The sequence below is a fragment of the Chlorocebus sabaeus genome, chromosome 23 (genome assembly GCF_047675955.1).
Source record: "Chlorocebus sabaeus isolate Y175 chromosome 23, mChlSab1.0.hap1, whole genome shotgun sequence".
Taxonomy (NCBI): Eukaryota; Metazoa; Chordata; class Mammalia; order Primates; family Cercopithecidae; genus Chlorocebus; species Chlorocebus sabaeus.
Window position 1 is genome coordinate 33,771,465 of NC_132926.1, and position 16,978 is coordinate 33,788,442.

Consider the following 16,978-nt stretch of genomic DNA (forward strand, 5'->3'; position numbering starts at 1 on the left):
TGAAAGAAATCAGAGATGATTTAGATGGTCTCTGAGTCCTCAGCCAACTCTGAAAACCTGTGGTTATACCCAAGTTAAACTCAGTCAATGTATTGTGGATTCAAAAGACTTTCCTTTACTCATGTCTGATATACAGGCATACTTTGCAGATGTTGCAGGATCATTACCAGAACACAAAAATAAAGTGATTATTGCAATAAAGCAAGCCACACAGATTTTGTTTGGTCTCCCAGTAGATATAAAAATTATGTTTACACTGTACTCTAGTCTATTAAATGTACAATAGTATTATGTCTAAAAACAGTAGACATAATTTAATTTAAAAATCTTTATTGCTAAAAAATGCTAACAGTTATTTGAGCCTTTAACGAGTTGTTTTTTTGCTGGTGGAGGATCTGATGTTGATCGCTGCTTACTGATCAGAGTGGTGGTTGATGATGGTTGGGGTAGCTGTGGAAAGTTTTAAAAATAAGACAGCAGTAAAGTTTGCCGCATCAATTGACTCTTTCTTTCAAGAAAGATTTCTCTGTAGCATGCAGTGATCTTTGATAGAACTTTACTCAAAGAACTTTCAAAATTGTCAATCCTCTCAAACTGCCACTGTTTTATCAACTAAGTTTAGGTGATATTCTCAATTTTTTATTGTGTTTTCAACAGTGTTTACAATATCTTCATCAGCAGTAGATTTTATCTCAAGAAACCATTTCCTTTACTCATTAATAAGAAAAAACTCATCATCCATTGAAGTTTAATCATGAGATTACAACAATTGAGGCACATCTTCAGGCTCCAATCTAATTCTAGTTTTCTTGCTATTTCCACCACATCTGCAGCGACTTCCTTTACTGGTCTTGAACCCCTCAGAGTTGTCCATGACAGTTTTATTCACCTTCTAAACTCTTGCTAATGTTCTTTTGACCTCCTCCCATGAATCACAAATGTTCTTAATGGCATCTAGGATGGTGAATACTTTGCATAGTATTTTCAATTTACTTTACCATCAGAGGAATCACCATCTATGGCAGCTATATTCTTATGAAATGGTTTTCGTAAATAATAAGACTTGAAAGTCAAAATTAGTCCTTGATTCACGGTGAGCAGAATGGATGTTGTGTCAGCGGGCATGAAAACAACATCATTATTCTTGTACATTTCCATCAGAGCTCTTGAGTGACTAAATGCATTGTCAATGAGCAGCAATTGTTTGAAAGGAATCATTATTTCTAAGCAGTAGTTCTCAACAGTGGGCTTAAAATTTTCAGTAAACTATGTGGTAAACAGAGGAGCTGTCGTCTAGACTTTGTTGTTCCATTTATAGAACAAAGATAGAGTAAACTTAACAATTCTTAAGGGCAGTAGGATTTTCAGGATAGTCAATGAGCACTGGCTTCAACTTAAAGTCACTAGCTGCATTCTCCTTTAACAAGGGAGTCAAGCTGGCCTTTGAAGCTTTGAAGCCAGGCACTGACTTCCACTCTCTAGCTATAAAAGTCCTAGATAGCATTTCTCCCAATAGAGGACTGTTTTGTACACATTACAAATTTGTTGTGTAGTGTAGCCACCTTCATCAATTATCTAAGGCAAATCTTTGGGATAACTGGTTGTAATTTCTTCATCAACACTTCATTTTGCATTTTTATGCTATGGAAATGACTTATTTCCTTAATGAATACCCTCTGCTGGTTTCTAACTTTTCTTCTGCAGCTTTCCACCTCTCTCATCCTTCACAGAGTTAAAGAGAATTAGGGACTTGCTCTGGACTAGGCTTTGGCATAAGGAAATTTTGTGGCTGGTTTGATTTTCTGTTCAGACCACTCAAACTTTATATCAGCAATGAGCCTGTTTTGTTTTCTTTTCCATGTGTTCATTGGAGTAGCACTTTTAATTTCCTTCCAGAACTTTTTCTTTGCATCCACAACTTGGGCTATTTGTTGCAGGAGGCCTTGCTTTTGGCCTGTTTTAGCTTTTGACGTGCCTTCTAAGCATATTGAGTTTAATCATTTCTAGCTTTTGATTTAAAATGAGAGATATGCAGCCGGGTGCCGTGGCTCACACCTGTAATCCCAGCACTTTGGGAGGCCAAGGCGGGTGAATCACGAGGTCAGGAGCTCGAGACCATCCTGGCTAACATGGTGAAACCCTGTCTCTACTAAAAATACAAAAAATTAGCCAGGCACGGTGGCACACACCTATAGTCCCAGCTACTCAGGAGGCTGAGGCAGGAGAATGGCGTGAACCCGGGAGGCAGAGTTTACAGTGAGCCGAGATAGCGCCACTGCACCCCAACCTGGGAGACAGCGAGACTCCATCTCAATAAAAAAATAATAATAATAAAATAAAATAAATAAAATAAAATGAGAGATGTGCAACTGTTCTTTTCACTTGAACACTTAGAGGCCATTGTAGGGTTTTCAGCTGGACTAATTTTAATCTTGTTCTGTCTCAGGGAATACGGAGACCCAGGGAGAGGGAGAATGATGGGAGAACAGCTACTCAGTGGGGCAGTCAGAACAATACCCTTTTGTCAATTAAGTTCACTATCTTATATGTCATGGTTCGTGGCACCCCAAAACAATACAATAGTAGTATCAAAGATCACTATTACCATACCAGATATAATAATAATGAAAAGTTTGAAATTTTGTGAAAATTACCAAAATGTGAAACAGAGACACAAAATGAACACATTCTATTGGAAAAATGGTGCCAATAGACTTCTTTGACACAGGATTGCCACAAACCTTCAATGTATAAAAAGCACGATATCTGCAAAGTGCAATAAAATGAAATGCAGCAAAACGAGGTATTTCTGTAGTGACAAAGGCTCCTTCTAGACCAAACCTAGTCAGGCTCCTTTGAGTCCTCTTCTCACCTAGGCCTCGAGAAACTGCAGGCTTTTAACACTTAAGATTTTGTTTATTCCTTCCCATATTTACCAAAATGCACTAAGAGTTCTGAACAAACCCTAGCATAGTTTCCAAAAGCTCAAGCTCACATCCCTACGATCACTCCAGCCTTACATAAAATGCTAGCCTACAAAAACTTAACACTGCTGGGAGAATTTACTTTGTTCCAACCAAAACCTGGTGATGGACCGATAGACCCCTAAAACCCCTCTTAAAGCACTTACTTTAGAAAGCTTGCAATTACAAATCCTTTCTCTTCCCTTTAAAATATAAAGTCAAAACTGTTTCCTCAAGGACCTGAGCACTGTCTCTTTGAACTGCAAGCCTTCAGGGAGATACCACTTCATCTTGTTCTCAGTCCCCTTGAGAGGATAAGGGCCTTACTTAAGTGGGAGCCTCACTGTATCTTGCATGTCTGCTCCTGTCATAAAAAAAGAAGTTTGTTTCTTCTTGCAATAAGCACCAGTTAACAAACCCAGCTGGCCTGGCCACATTAACTAACTCCTCCTGCCCTGATCTTTGTGAACTTTGACCTTCTTGACTGCTCAAGCCCCTACTATTCTCTACTCTCGATTCCTCGTCCTCTTCTTAAACACTCAGTCACTTCTGCACAAATCAAAGTTGAGTTTGGTTTACATTGGGCTGTTTCCCTGTAGCAACAGTATTATTGATAAAATTTATTCTGACCACTTGAATAGTATCAAGCTTCATCTAGCTTTGACAATGTTTTATTAGTAACTTCTAAGTGAGAAAAATACAAAATAAAATTTTGGTACAGGTGGAAATGTTAGATGTGTTATTGCCAAAGTTCAAGCAGTGGATCACAATCAGGACTTAAAAGACTCCATGGAAAGCTGAACGTATTTAAGATTGTTAGAATGACAAGTTAGGCGTGTCAGTAGAAGCTTCCCTAGATATGGTGATACACTCTGTGATGGTGACTTTCCCTTTTAAAAAATGTGTCCTCTCATGGCATTCTCTCCCACCTGCACCAAAGCATCATATTCCACCTTGAAATAGAGATTTTTTCCTATGAGTCTTTTTTATAGGTGATATTATACTAGATAACATCAATGGTAGTGAAATTTCTGGATCAAAGTATCTATACATCTAGAAATGTTATATCTGAAGTTTCTGAGTTATAATTGAAAGATGGTCACTAGAGTACCTACAGATTCCCTTAAATTTTATGCACAATTTGAAGTATATGTGAACGTATCTATAATTTTCTATCTTTTTATTAGCATCTCAAAGGGGTTTCTCTTTAATCCCAAAACATGTCTTAGACTTTAAGATCCTGAGAATAGGGTTGTATATAATGTTAGGTTTTGAAGGGAAGGCAAGAGTTAAAGAAAGACACACAGAGGGAGATTTGGTGGTTCTACAGCAATGCAGGTTTATTGCCGGTGCAACCTGTGGAAGTTGGGGACCAGCTTAATGCCAGAGTCCACTGCTGCTTACAGGCTGGGGTAATTTATAGGCCTGGGTAGAATGGGTCTGGGCAGTATGGCTTGCTGCCTATGAAAATATTGATAAGATGATTATATGATCTGGTGGTTTGGCCCTTTTTCTGGTGGGATATGGTTAGGATGTTCCTTGGACCTTTGCCCAGCAGGATATAATAGGGATGGTCCTTCAGTTGGGTCTTTGCCCAGCAGGGTATGATAAGGATGTTCCTGTGCTTTGGGCTCAGGTGGTTAGGCAGGATGTTTCTCATGGCCTGAACCCCCATGGAATGTTTCAGTCTGACCAAGGTCTGCAAAATGGAGGGGGGGCTTACAAAATGGTGCAGTTTGGACTAATGTATAATTTTCTCTAATACAGGGTTATGCACATAAATGTTAGTAAATGGCAAGGAAAACAGCTTTGCAAAACATAGTATTTGAGGCAAAGTTTTTCATTCAATAAGACAATGTACCTGGAGTCCTTTTATGTACTTGTCTCCCTCTTGTGAGGTCTTACCATTTCTTTTCCGCCCGCCTCGGCCTCCCAAAGTGCTGGGATTACAGGTGTGAGCCACCGTGCCCAGCCAGGTAGTGGTAGCTTTTTTTAATTTAAAAAATGGGACCTCCTTACAAACTCCAATTCCAGTTTTATGTAGGAGATGAAAAAAACTAAAGTATATGATGAGATGGGAACCATGAAAAAGAAGTGGGATTATTTGGGCAATGTCTCAGAAATAAGAAAAATGAAAAAAGCTAGAGTAACAATAGCATAAATACAGAGAAGAGCGAGCTGAAGAAACGAGTACTAAATTAACTCCAAAACTGTATAGGACATGGTAACATCAGAGAATATGGAATTGTGTAGTAAAGAGAATACGGAATTGTGTCATAAAGAACTTGGTCTTTTCCAAAAAAGAGTTTGGCCTTTGCCCTTGACTTCTGAGGTGTAATTTATGTCAGAGTGTCCTTGTTTAGAGCAGTGTCTGGCCACAACAGATCTTAGGATATGGCTGGCCACACCTGACAATTTAGGGTAGGGCTGTTCATACCAGAAAGACCAACAATGTGATTTAGGGTGAGGGCTCCAGTTGACCTGGAGACTGAGTTTGACCATGTGGGCAATCAAGCAATCAATCAATCATGCTTTTCCTATAAAGTCATCATAAAAACTCTGGACACCAAGGCTTGTGGAAACTCCCTGGTTGGTATTACTCCACATGTAATGTCACACATTGATGCAGAAAGTAATGACTGCTGACTCCACAGAAAGAGGACAAAGCAAGCTTTGCCTTCCCCTGCTCTATGTCTCTTCCTTTGACTAGTTTTAATCTGTATCTTCTTCCTGTAATAAAATATAACCATGAATACAATAGCTTTCAGGGAGTTCTCAAGCAAATTTTTGAATCTGAGAGTGGTTATACGAACTTCCGAACTTTCAATTTGTGTCAGAAGTGAGAGCAGTCTTGTGAAGGACTATGCCCTTAATCTCCATAGTTTGACTAACTCCAGATAGGGATCATTACTGAATTTGGGAGTAATGTGGGATATGGGAACAATTTAGGGAATGAACATGTGCATAATTTAAACATCAGTTAGAAGCAAAACAAATACAATAAAATGCAAACAACAGGAAAGTGCACTTTTTAGGGAATAGAGCAAGATAGTAAATATGCTTTGTGACTGAGGTCAGCAGGAACAGCTTTAAGTTTTAAGAGTCTGAGAAAGGCTGAAGTATAGAATCAACTAGAAATTTGAAAGAATTAAAGGAACAAGGAGACAATTAGTATAATGAGCAATGAAGAAACAAATTTCTTAAAAGCACTTGAGGACAGTTTCTGACAATTGATCAGGAACATCAGGACAACTCAAGTGACTTGGCAAGGGCAAGAGATTATAGCTGCAGGAACATTTTAGTAGGATATATGAAAAGTTGAAGAAATGAGCAGAGTGGAAATGGTAGACAGCACAACGGTGGATTAAATAGTGGAGAAGATAAGAAAAGTTCAGGAAATGGATGTGTTTCCATACTATAAGAGCATCTGGGATAGGTGAGTAACTGAGGAGTAAAAAGTAGCTAAGGGCAAAATAAGTGTGTGTTGAGGAAGGGATGCCGATCTGGTCAGTGAGATTAGCTGACAAGCTGTGTAGCTGAGAAGAGCTAAATCATCAAAGCAAGAAATGGCACTGGGGGAACGTAGCACTTTTCAAATCAGCTCAAGGAAGATGAATAGCATTTAGAAAGAGGGAACGTTGATATAAGGACAGTAGAGAGAATAGACATTTCGCTGATATGGAAACAGCTAGAAAACAGAGTAGAGAAACAAAGTGAATGGAGGAGCTTGGAGACAGATATGGTCTACAAAATTCCTAGGAATTCCAATGTGCATATGAAGCTGTACTCTAGTTCTCCACGAGGTGACAACTGGGGCAGTGAGGAAATGAAAGCAGTTGAAGTGAGGGATTAGCTAAATGAATAACAGCTGTGCAAGAGACGGAATGATGGAAGTGACACGTAAAGCCAGAGCAATGACAAAAGAACAAATGGTGAGGCCACAGAAGATGGAGGGAGCCGAGGAGCTGGGAACATTTAGTAATACAGAAGTGAAAATTTAGATTACACCCCAGATGACGAAAGAAGCCCCAGAGGCAGGACTGGCCCAATTAGAAGAAGAGGCTTGAGTCATTGAAAAATGGGGTAAAGCCTAAGGCAAGAGACTCACAGGAAATGGTGCAGCTGTGAGAATTAGGCAGTTTGGCCCCTGAAGGCCAAGAAGGAAAATAAACCAAATGATCTTAGGAGATACAAGTCAGTAAAAGAAGAATACCTGCCTTCCAGAAATAAAAACTTACAAATGACAGCAAGAGGGAAAAGTGAAAGAGACAGTGGCAGTCAAGGCTACTGGAACCAGAGAGTATGAAGGGCTGTGTCTGAGAGTGCAACAGAGCTCAGAAGGAGTGAAGGGAAGGGGTTTGCAGACATGCACTGTCTGCAGACCAGTGAGCCGATTAAACCTCTTTTCTCTATAAATTACCCCGTTTTAGGCACTTTATACCAATGCAAGAACCAACCTAGCTCAAATGTTTGTATAGTCAATTGGCTTGTGAAACCCTGCCTACTCTTAAAAGCCTTCCTGGATTAAGAGGAAAGGGCTGGAATCTGTCTTATCTTCACTCTCTTAACCATGACTGTGCTTATTAGGAATGTTGTTCAGTCCTTTTCTGTATTCTTTTTGGTTTGTGACATTGGCGCTTCCATAACACACTTTATCAACCTACTTAATAATTCTGTGTGTCGTGTGTCATGGTAAATCACAGAGACAGAATCTGTATCCATGGGATTTGTATAGACCTATTGATAGCAAAGTATGTAACAAAGGGTTGGTTCGATTGTTTGAGTCTTTTTCTTACCCATGTCTCTCCTCTGAGACAGGAAAGAAGCAGTCAGTACAACTAGGTGTTCCCTCACTCTCCTGTGAGTGTGACTGATATATCCATGTGTCTCTTCTACGTTCAATAAATTCCCTGCAGGTTGTCTGGGATATCTTTGTTTAATTCTGGAGCACATGAAGGGAATATCAAAGTGCCATGTAAGTAAATCTAGGCCCAATCTGGGTGGATGATTTTCTGTGAGTTCCTCTTCGAGTGGAGGCTGATCCAGGATATTGTGACAACACAGTACCCTTTCTAGAATAAACTTCCACCTTATCATTGATAATGAAGCCTGTATCGCTCTCATTTTCAAATATAACCATGTAAAAAGTTCACAATTTACCTGTCAGTGCTGTTAGTCTTTACAACAACACTAAGAGGTGATACCTGCATTTTATACATGTGGAAGGTAGATATCAGAGAGGATCAGGGGCCTGTCCTAAGCAACATAGTAGTAGGTGGCAGATTTTGTAGTTGTTGTTGTTGTTGTTGGCAACTGTAGTAATACAGCAAGGGAAGAAACATGGGAAGATAAATTAGTTATGTATGAATTTCATCCTCCAGTGATGCTTATCTCTGCTATTCTTAGCCCCTTGATCCTTAGTCAATAACAGACAAAGTAGAATTTAGGCCAAAGGTCATCAAATTAAGACAAATATGAACACTTCGCAATGCTAAAGACTCCAATTACAATAAATACAGCCAATTTTATGATGCAGAACTATCAAGAAGTGTTCAGAAACAAAACAATAAAGAAAACTTTAACACATCACTCTTAGTATTAGACATTCGCTTGTCAAAGGGGATAAAATATAGCTAAGTATTTAAATAAAACAACCTGTCACCAATAATGTTGATGGCTGTTGTGAGACCTTGGTTCTTGTCTTCATAGTTTAAATGAATTTAAACAAGAGAGACACAGCAAATGAGGTGCATCATAGGGCAATTTATTGCAAAGAAAAAAAATATTTGGAAGTTAAGTGCAGAATAGACAGTACACGCTGAGAGAGACTTTGGTCCATTTTCTATTGGGTTGTTTGTTCTTTACTGTTGAGTTTATATATCCTAAACACTAGTTCTTAGTGGATATGTGGTTTACAAATGTTTTCTTGCAGTCTAGAGTTTGTCTTTCCATCTTTTAAATAGGCTATTTAACAAAGTGAAAGAATTAAATAGTTTTAAATTTTGATAAGATATAATATGTAATATTTTAAGCTTAGTTTTTTTACTTAAGGTAGTGTGCTGGAGTCAGCTTACATCAGCCCTTGAGAATTGATTATCAAGTATTCAGGGATTTTGCAAACAGATTGCTAAGGGCAGCTTAAATTTGACCACTTGAGAGTATTTACACTGCAAAAATGAACAAATGGTACAAATTAGGGCTTTTGCTCATGCTTCTTCCAACACTACTTGTCCTCAAAATGTGTAACAGTCCAAAAAAAAATAGAATAATTTATATTATAACTTTTTAATTTTTAGAATTATCTTAATTTTAGATGAACCTGTTTTAAAATTTTATTTATTTAACCTTATTAAGTAAATTAGGAAACTCAAATTTGTATTCACTTTACCCGTAATTTATATAGAGAAAAATAAGCCTAACTGGATTTTTTTTTAACAAGAAATAGACACAGCTATTCTGAGGGCAGTACAAGTAGTAAAACAAATGATGATAAAATTGACTCAGAAGAAATAAAGAAGAAATGAGTTTGTATTGGTTTTACTCAAGTGAATTTAATTTCATAGCCATTGTGAACAGCTAAACCATAGTATTTCAACCCTTTGGAAATGTTTTGGCAAATTAAGCAATGAAAACACTAACATTTGGCCAGGCGCGGTGGCTCAGCCTGTAATCCCAGCACTTTGGGAGGCCGAGGCGGGTGGATCACGAGGTCAGGAGATCGAGACCATCCTGGGTAACACGGTGAAACCCCGTCTCTACTAAAAATACAAACAAAGTAGCCAGGCGTGGTGGCGGGCGCCTGTAGTCCCAGCTACTCGGGAGGCTGAGGCGGGAGAATGGGGTGAACCCAGGAGGCGGAGCTTGCAGTGAGCCGAGATCACGCCACTGCACTCCAGCCTGGAGACAGCGAGACTCCGTCTCAAAAAAAAAAAAAAAAAAAAAACACAAAGTTTAAAGTTTCTCATAAGTGTATTAGTGCTTTGTGGGTTTCTTGTTAAATGTCACTGCAGGTTGCTCAGATTAGTATAAGCATATACATTTGCTGAGACATCAGTGAGAGATTGGATCAAAGATATTTACTTGGAAGTATTGGGTGAAGTTTTGGCAAAGATGGTTGCTCAGCTATCACTTTCTAGTAACACCGTAACATGCTGACATGTGTTATAAAATATTAATTCATAGAATAAGTGAAGCTGCTGAAACATCTTCCACTGTAACTTGACTAGTACTTGTGTAATTTACACATGGTGATGTAAATATGAAGATTTATTTTTTCCTCTTTGGCAACAAATGTGATTAACTCTGAGCTACCTAAAATTCTGAAAGATTACATTGTAAACAAATATGTTCTTAAACTGAAGTTTTGCATAGTTATATATTTTATACTGAACCTGTGATGACAAGAAAACATGCTGTTTGCCTAGATGAAAGAACTCGTGCTAGAATATAAATCACTATTTCCTTCATGGAGAAAGTCTCACTATGGAAAAGAAAAGCAGTTGAACTAAAGTGTTCTTAATGACATTAAAAACTGAATTACATAAGGTTACAGCATTACTTCTTGAATATTATCATCTTTATTATGTAATATTATGGATGCTGATCTGAACAATAGTTACTACCTTTTATAGTTTTTTTTTTTTTTTTTTTTTGAGACGGAGTCTCGCTCTGTCGCCCAGGCTGGAGCGCAGTGGCCGGATCTCAGCTCACTGCAAGCTCCACCTCCCGGGTTCCCGCCATTCTCCTGCCTTAGCCTCCCGAGTAACTGGGACTACAGGCGCCTGCCACCTCGCCCGGCTAGTTTTTTGTAGTTTTTAGTAGAGACGGGGTTTCACCATGTTAGCCAGGATGGTCTCCATCTCCTGACCTCGTGATCCGCCCGTCTCGGCCTCCCAAAGTGCTGGGATTACAGGCTTGAGCCACCGCGCCCGGCCACCTTTTATAGTTTTTAAGTAGAACTACTCTGTTAAATACTTCAACTACCACACAAATGTCCTGTTATGGCAAGTTTTGAAACCGGTTTGACCTCAGACTTTTAAGGATATGAATGAACCATGCTTATTTACTTGTCTGAGATCTTCGGTATTTTTAATGATTTTAATACTTCCATTCAAGGAAAGAATGTAGAATGTTTTTCATGAACTAATGACAAAAATAAAAGTTAAATGCTTGGATGAACAGTTTCTACAAGTTCTTATGACATGTGTAAATGATTCAACAATTAGCAATAAGTGGTGGTGGTAATTTTGGTATTAAACATCTGTGAAAAGTTAGCAGCAAAACCTTACATATTTGTTTCCAATTTAAATTTTATTTTCCATCAAAAGAATACTTATACATCAAAACTTTATAGAACCAGAATCTATTTCTTTCATCAGATGTAATATGTTAACTGTAATTTTATACCACTTTTTTTAGAACTGAATACTAATGAGGATTAAAGATTAATTTTGAAAATTCAGTATCACTTTCTTAATATCATCTAACAGTTAAAATAGAATATCCTGAGCTTGCTGAAACTGCTTTAACATGTATTTTCTAAATGTAACATGAATATTTCCTGTGAGATTTGCTTTTCAAACATGAACATTATTTAAGCAAAACAACACAAAAAGAGTTTAAATATATAGACTCTTCTGGAGGCAGCATTGATACCAATAAATTAGATGAGTTAATAATCAAGGAGTACACTAAATCTTTTAACAGCTACAAGAACATGTTCTTTCAAAATATGTAGGTGTTTCATATGTAAAACTGCTATTTTACTCAATATTTATAATTGCAGAAAAGCAAAAATTATGAATGTAATAACTAGGTATTTTGATCACCTGTATGCATACTTTCTATAAATGAGTTCAGTTTTCTCATTTTTTTCTTTCCCTGTATTTGTACTTACTGAATTTATTGAAATTGACTTTATATCTGAATGTGATAAAAAAATTTTAGTCTTATACTTTCTTTGACTTTTTATTGTTTCATTTTCTATTGATCCATTTTATTGTCTTTTATATAAATATTGGCCTTTGAGGGCTTGAAAGTTTTTGAAAAAATGGTCCTCAAACACAAATGGTTTAAGAATTTCAATAGAGAGTTTGACGATTATATGGCCATAGGTAGAGCCATGGAGAGACAAAGAAAGAGCAAAATTGTTCAGCCTCATGACTGGGAAAATGAAGCTTCATGGCCCGAAATAGGGAAGAGGAGCTGGCCTGTCGGGAGAGATGCTTGTTTCAGTTTTAGATCTCTAGATTGTAAGATGATGGCAGAAAATTCAGATACAAGGTCTAGCGGGAGACTGGAGCTCTGGAACTGGAGCTGAAGTCATAGAAAAGATAAGACTAGGATCATTTGCCTGAATTCATAGTTGAATCATAGAAATTGTAAGAGTCAAAGAAAAGAATGATGTCCTGTGAGATCTAAGCAGCTATATTTTTTCACTCAGTGGCTTTGAATAAAATTGATTTACACCTCCTATCAAGGTTGTTATTCTCCCATCTAATGTAAATTTTCCTATTTGTAACAAGAGAAAGTAACAGAGCAATGATGATGATGATGATGATAACAATAAGAATAATAAAATAATGATGATATCATTGTAAAGCTATAGTAATAATAAAAGCAAGTCCTTATGTACCAAGGGCAGTTTATTTCACACAAGAAAGTTAAGGCACAGAGGGGTTAAGTTTAATGACTTGCTGGAGGTCACTTAAGTAATATGTGGTGGAGTTGAGGTTTGAATTCAGACTGTTTGGATTTAGAGCTTGTTTTTTTAACCATTGGCTGCTAACCATTAAAGATGCTGAAGTAAATCTTTCTCAGAGTCATTAACAACAAGCTACACAATATCTTGGAAGTATGTGTGTCTTTCAGGGAAAAAACAAAGCCATTTTTTAATAAACCACTTGCTTTTCTGAAAGATTGCTCTAAGGGATCTAAACAGATTCTTGTCAAACTGCAATGTGCCCTGCAGATCAAGTTCCCTGCAGATCTTGCTAGAATGCAGAATCCGACCCAGTAGGTCTGAGGTGAGAGCTGTAATTCTGCATTGGTAACAGGTCCCAGTGCTGGCCCTTACCCACACTCTGAAGAGCAAGGGTCTGCAAAGTCAGGAGGCAGATTAAGGTATGAGGAAGCTGTCCTAGTGGTTAGAGGTAAACTATGTTCTGCACTTTTATCTAGAGGAGTCAGGCACTTGTTCAATGTCCTTAAATTGTTGAAACTACTATTAATTCATTATTACATCTAGGCAGAATACTTTCTTAAAGAAGAGACTAATATTTTTAAGAAGATATGGGTCTGTACTTTTTTGAAAATCTCTTATAATCACCTCTACCTGTCCTCTTTTTTTCTGGTTCCATTTGGGTTTGACAACATAAGGTTATGGTTAGAAGCAGGATAGTTTGAGTTTGAATGTCAGTCCTTCTTCGTGAACTACAAAATTACATAGTTTACTCAGCTTGTGTGAGTTTAGTTCCCTCATTTGTATTGTAGGGGTGATAATGGTATTAGGGTTATAAGACTGTGGAGAGGATCAATTGAGACAAGGCGCATAAAACATGCTATGGCACTTGACATGGTACATGTGTTCCCTGAACCTGGGCTAATTATTGTTACAGCTCTCTCTGCCCATGTGCTGTGTCCTAGTGTCATACTGCCTGTTCCTGTAATGGAACACCTGTGTTCTCATCTGGAACCTCGGATGATTATTTCCATTCTCAGCTCACACCCAGAGCCCCCTCCAAACGTCCTCACTTTCACGTTTGTATTCATGTTTGTCTTTCAACCGGCACAGGATTTTCACGCAATAGTGAAGACATTTATAAATCAGGGGTTTCTAGACTTTGCATGTTTGTTTTCCTACTAAAATAGAATAATTATGAGCTCTATATTTTGAAGAGAGGAAAAGAAAGGATACAATTTTCTTTGTTTTTTTTTTTTTTTTTTTTTTTTTTTTTTTTTTGTATTCTGTGGCAATACAGGATTGTTCCTTTCAATCTCTTTTGAAGAGAAGATTTCATTTTTGTTTTTGTTATTTTGTGTAAAGCAGAGATATAGACTAAATAATGAAATAGTGTTAGGCTATAATAGACAGACAATATTAACACAAATGCCTGTATTTTAGAAGCTGCTTTACTTTTTGAAACGGGTAAAACCTGAAACTCTTTCTTTCCAGCTCCAGAGAGAGCCATCCTGATGGAACCTACTGACCAGGAGGACACAAAAGAAAAGAGGGAAGAGATGAAAGAAGGTGAGGGTCTCTATTGCCGGCAGAACTGGACTGTGTGTTTAACTGGAAAGGTGATGGAGAATGTAGTTAGGCACGGCTCTCTGGACCCTTCTCGTGAAATAAAGACCTAGTTAAATAAGGCAAGACAGAAGAATGAGGCTGCCATCTAGAGGTTGTAACAGGTAATGTTCCAGGGCACAAGGGAGCCAAAGGCAGAGAGCTTCACTTTTTAATCTGTGCAGTCTTCATGCATAATAATAATCTCATTCCTCTGTATTAGTCAAGATCTTCCCATTATAAGTGACGAATTATAAATTATAACCAGATTAAACCAGAAAGTAAAATAATTTATTGACTGATTGATACGGTTTGTATTTGTGTCCCCGCCCAAATCTCATGTAGAATTGTATTCCCCAGTGTTGGAGGTGGGTCCTAGTGGGAGGTGATGGGATCATGTGGGCGGTTTCTTATGGTGTAACGCAATCCACCTTGGTGCTGTCGTCGCGATGGTGAGTCCTCATGAGATCTGGTTGTTTCAAAGTGTGTGGCACCTCACCTCTCTCTCCCTCTTGCTCCTGCTCCCACCACGTGAGGCACCTCTCTCCCCCTTTGCTTTCTACCATGATTGGAAGCTTCCTGAGGCCTCCCCAGAAGTAGAAGCCCCTGTGCTTCCTGCACAGCCTGCAGAATCATGAGCCAATTAAAATTCTTTTCTTTGTAAATTATGCAGTCTCAGGTTTTTTTTTTATAGCAGCGAAAGAACGGAGTAATACAATGATATAATTGGAGTAGGATGAGATGGAGTGAGCATTAGGTATGCTGGAACTAGGGGATCAAATGATATCAACTTACTCTCTCCTGCTCAAAAGCATACCTACTCCCCAAAAATGCTTGGCTCTCCTTCTTCTTCCTTTTATTAACATGTGGTCACTATTCTATCATGGGCTTTACCCAGGAAATCAGTTAAAAGGCCACAACTATGTGTATATGTGTGTGTGTGTTGGGGGGTGGGAAGGGGGTGGAGATCTTAGTTTACCTCTTCTGCTCCAATACCTATCCACTGATGACTTCTAAACTTTTCGTCAGCCCCATCCTAATTCTGATTTCCAGATTTAGATATTTAGAGGGCAATTTGGCCTAGATGTCTAGTAAGTCATTCAACTACAAAGCAGTCAAAATAGAAGGTGCTACTCTTCTTATGTTTTTATCCTTAGCTATTTGTGTTTCTCTTCCATGTTGATGGTGATACTATCTTTAAATTCCCCTTGGATCTTCATCAGAGATCAGAATTTATAAGTTGATTGATACATATTCATTAAATAAATATATGTTGAACATGCAAAGTGGAGATGCATCATGTGTAACATAATTTTGTTGTGAGGATTAAATGAAACAACATAAGAAAAACATTCAGTAAAATGTTTGACATGCATAATTTCATAACCAATGAATGAAGAGGATACAAAAGATATTTTTAAGCTTGTGTCTTTTATCCTATAGTTTCTCAAGTGAATTCATAACACGAAAGACTATATTTTTCACACCCAGGGAAAGTCACCTTACCACCAGAATATCCTTTAGTACACTTCAGGTTGTGCCTTGAAGTGTTTGTTTGCATTTGTTAATATAAATGAGAGAAGAGTAGAGAGCTTCTCCCACTTCAGGTAAGCCCGTAAATGGAGCTGTCCCTGCTGCATCTCAGGGCATTGTTAAATACATATTTCACTTTAGCCTGGAATCCATTTGAAATGAGTTGAGTGTGTGAAAAGAATGGTCATATATATATAACTATATATATATATGGCAATAAACCAATTATTAATAATGTAAAATGTAGTGAGTGATATTACACACCCATCTCTATAAAAGGCATTTTCTCAAACATGCTCTTTAGTGTTTGCTGGAGTCCCATACATTAGGTGTAAAAAATGGCATTAAAGGTAGAGAAGGGGGTACTCAAGGAATGGCAGTCACATATGTGGCAGGAGGAAGTGAACCTAAGCCTCAGTGCTGCATGTCCATCCCTCAGCTCACTGCACCTCAGTGCCACACTTAGCCCTGAGAAAACCTGCTCTGCCCACGGACATTCACTGGGTTAGCATCCGTTACAGTTTTCAAGAACAGACATTATTTTCTGTTAGGGGGAGAGCATTTCCTTCATAAGTAAAATTTATCCACCAGTACTGATCCTAGAGGTGTTGAGTGCCTTGAAAGCTCTCTGTGTCATGAACTCTTAGACTAGAAATGAATCTTAAATTAGAATGGCACAAATGTGTATCACAAGCATATAAACACACTCAAGCATACCACGCCTGACATTTAAAATGTCTGGACTAAGAAAATGTGAGGCCAAAGGTTTGGATAAATAAACTAGGTGGACATAGAAGCCCCGTAGGACAATGACATGAATGTTGTCAAGAAAGGTTGTGTGTGTTAGAGGCCAAAAGGCCTGGATTACTTATGGGGATATAACCAGGGTCTAGATAGCAGAGATGAGGTATCGTTAGCGATTCACCTGGCATGTGCCTTAACATTGCTTTTCCAGCAGGGCAGATAAATGATGGCCTGAAAGCTGCCTCAGAAAATCAAGATGATTCCAGTCTGTTCTCCACAACCCTGGAGGAGAATCGGCATCCCCTATTCTCACTATTTCAATGTCAAGAGTGTCCTTGGGGGAAACACCCGAGTCAGCAGGGGCAAGGAGGTGCAAGTAGCATTTGGTAGACAGCACAAAAGGTCTGTAGGATACAGTGGAAATATTCATGAGGGAAGAGAGCCATGGAAAGAA

General features: G+C 38.2%; 1 long non-coding RNA gene across 6 annotated transcripts in view; it reads left to right on the forward strand.

Moving 5' to 3' along the window:
* Window positions 1-16,978, forward strand: part of LOC103244766 (uncharacterized) — a 149,924-nt gene that overhangs the window by 72,133 nt on the left and 60,813 nt on the right. For 4 of the 6 annotated variants that reach the window (XR_012090816.1, XR_012090817.1, XR_012090818.1 and 1 more), the window contains one exon: window positions 14,137-14,550. This is a non-coding gene — a long non-coding RNA (uncharacterized lncRNA). Of the gene's footprint in view, window positions 1-14,136; window positions 14,551-16,978 lie in introns of those variants that run through there. The other 2 variants (XR_005243119.2, XR_012090820.1) reach the window with 1 other exon arrangement.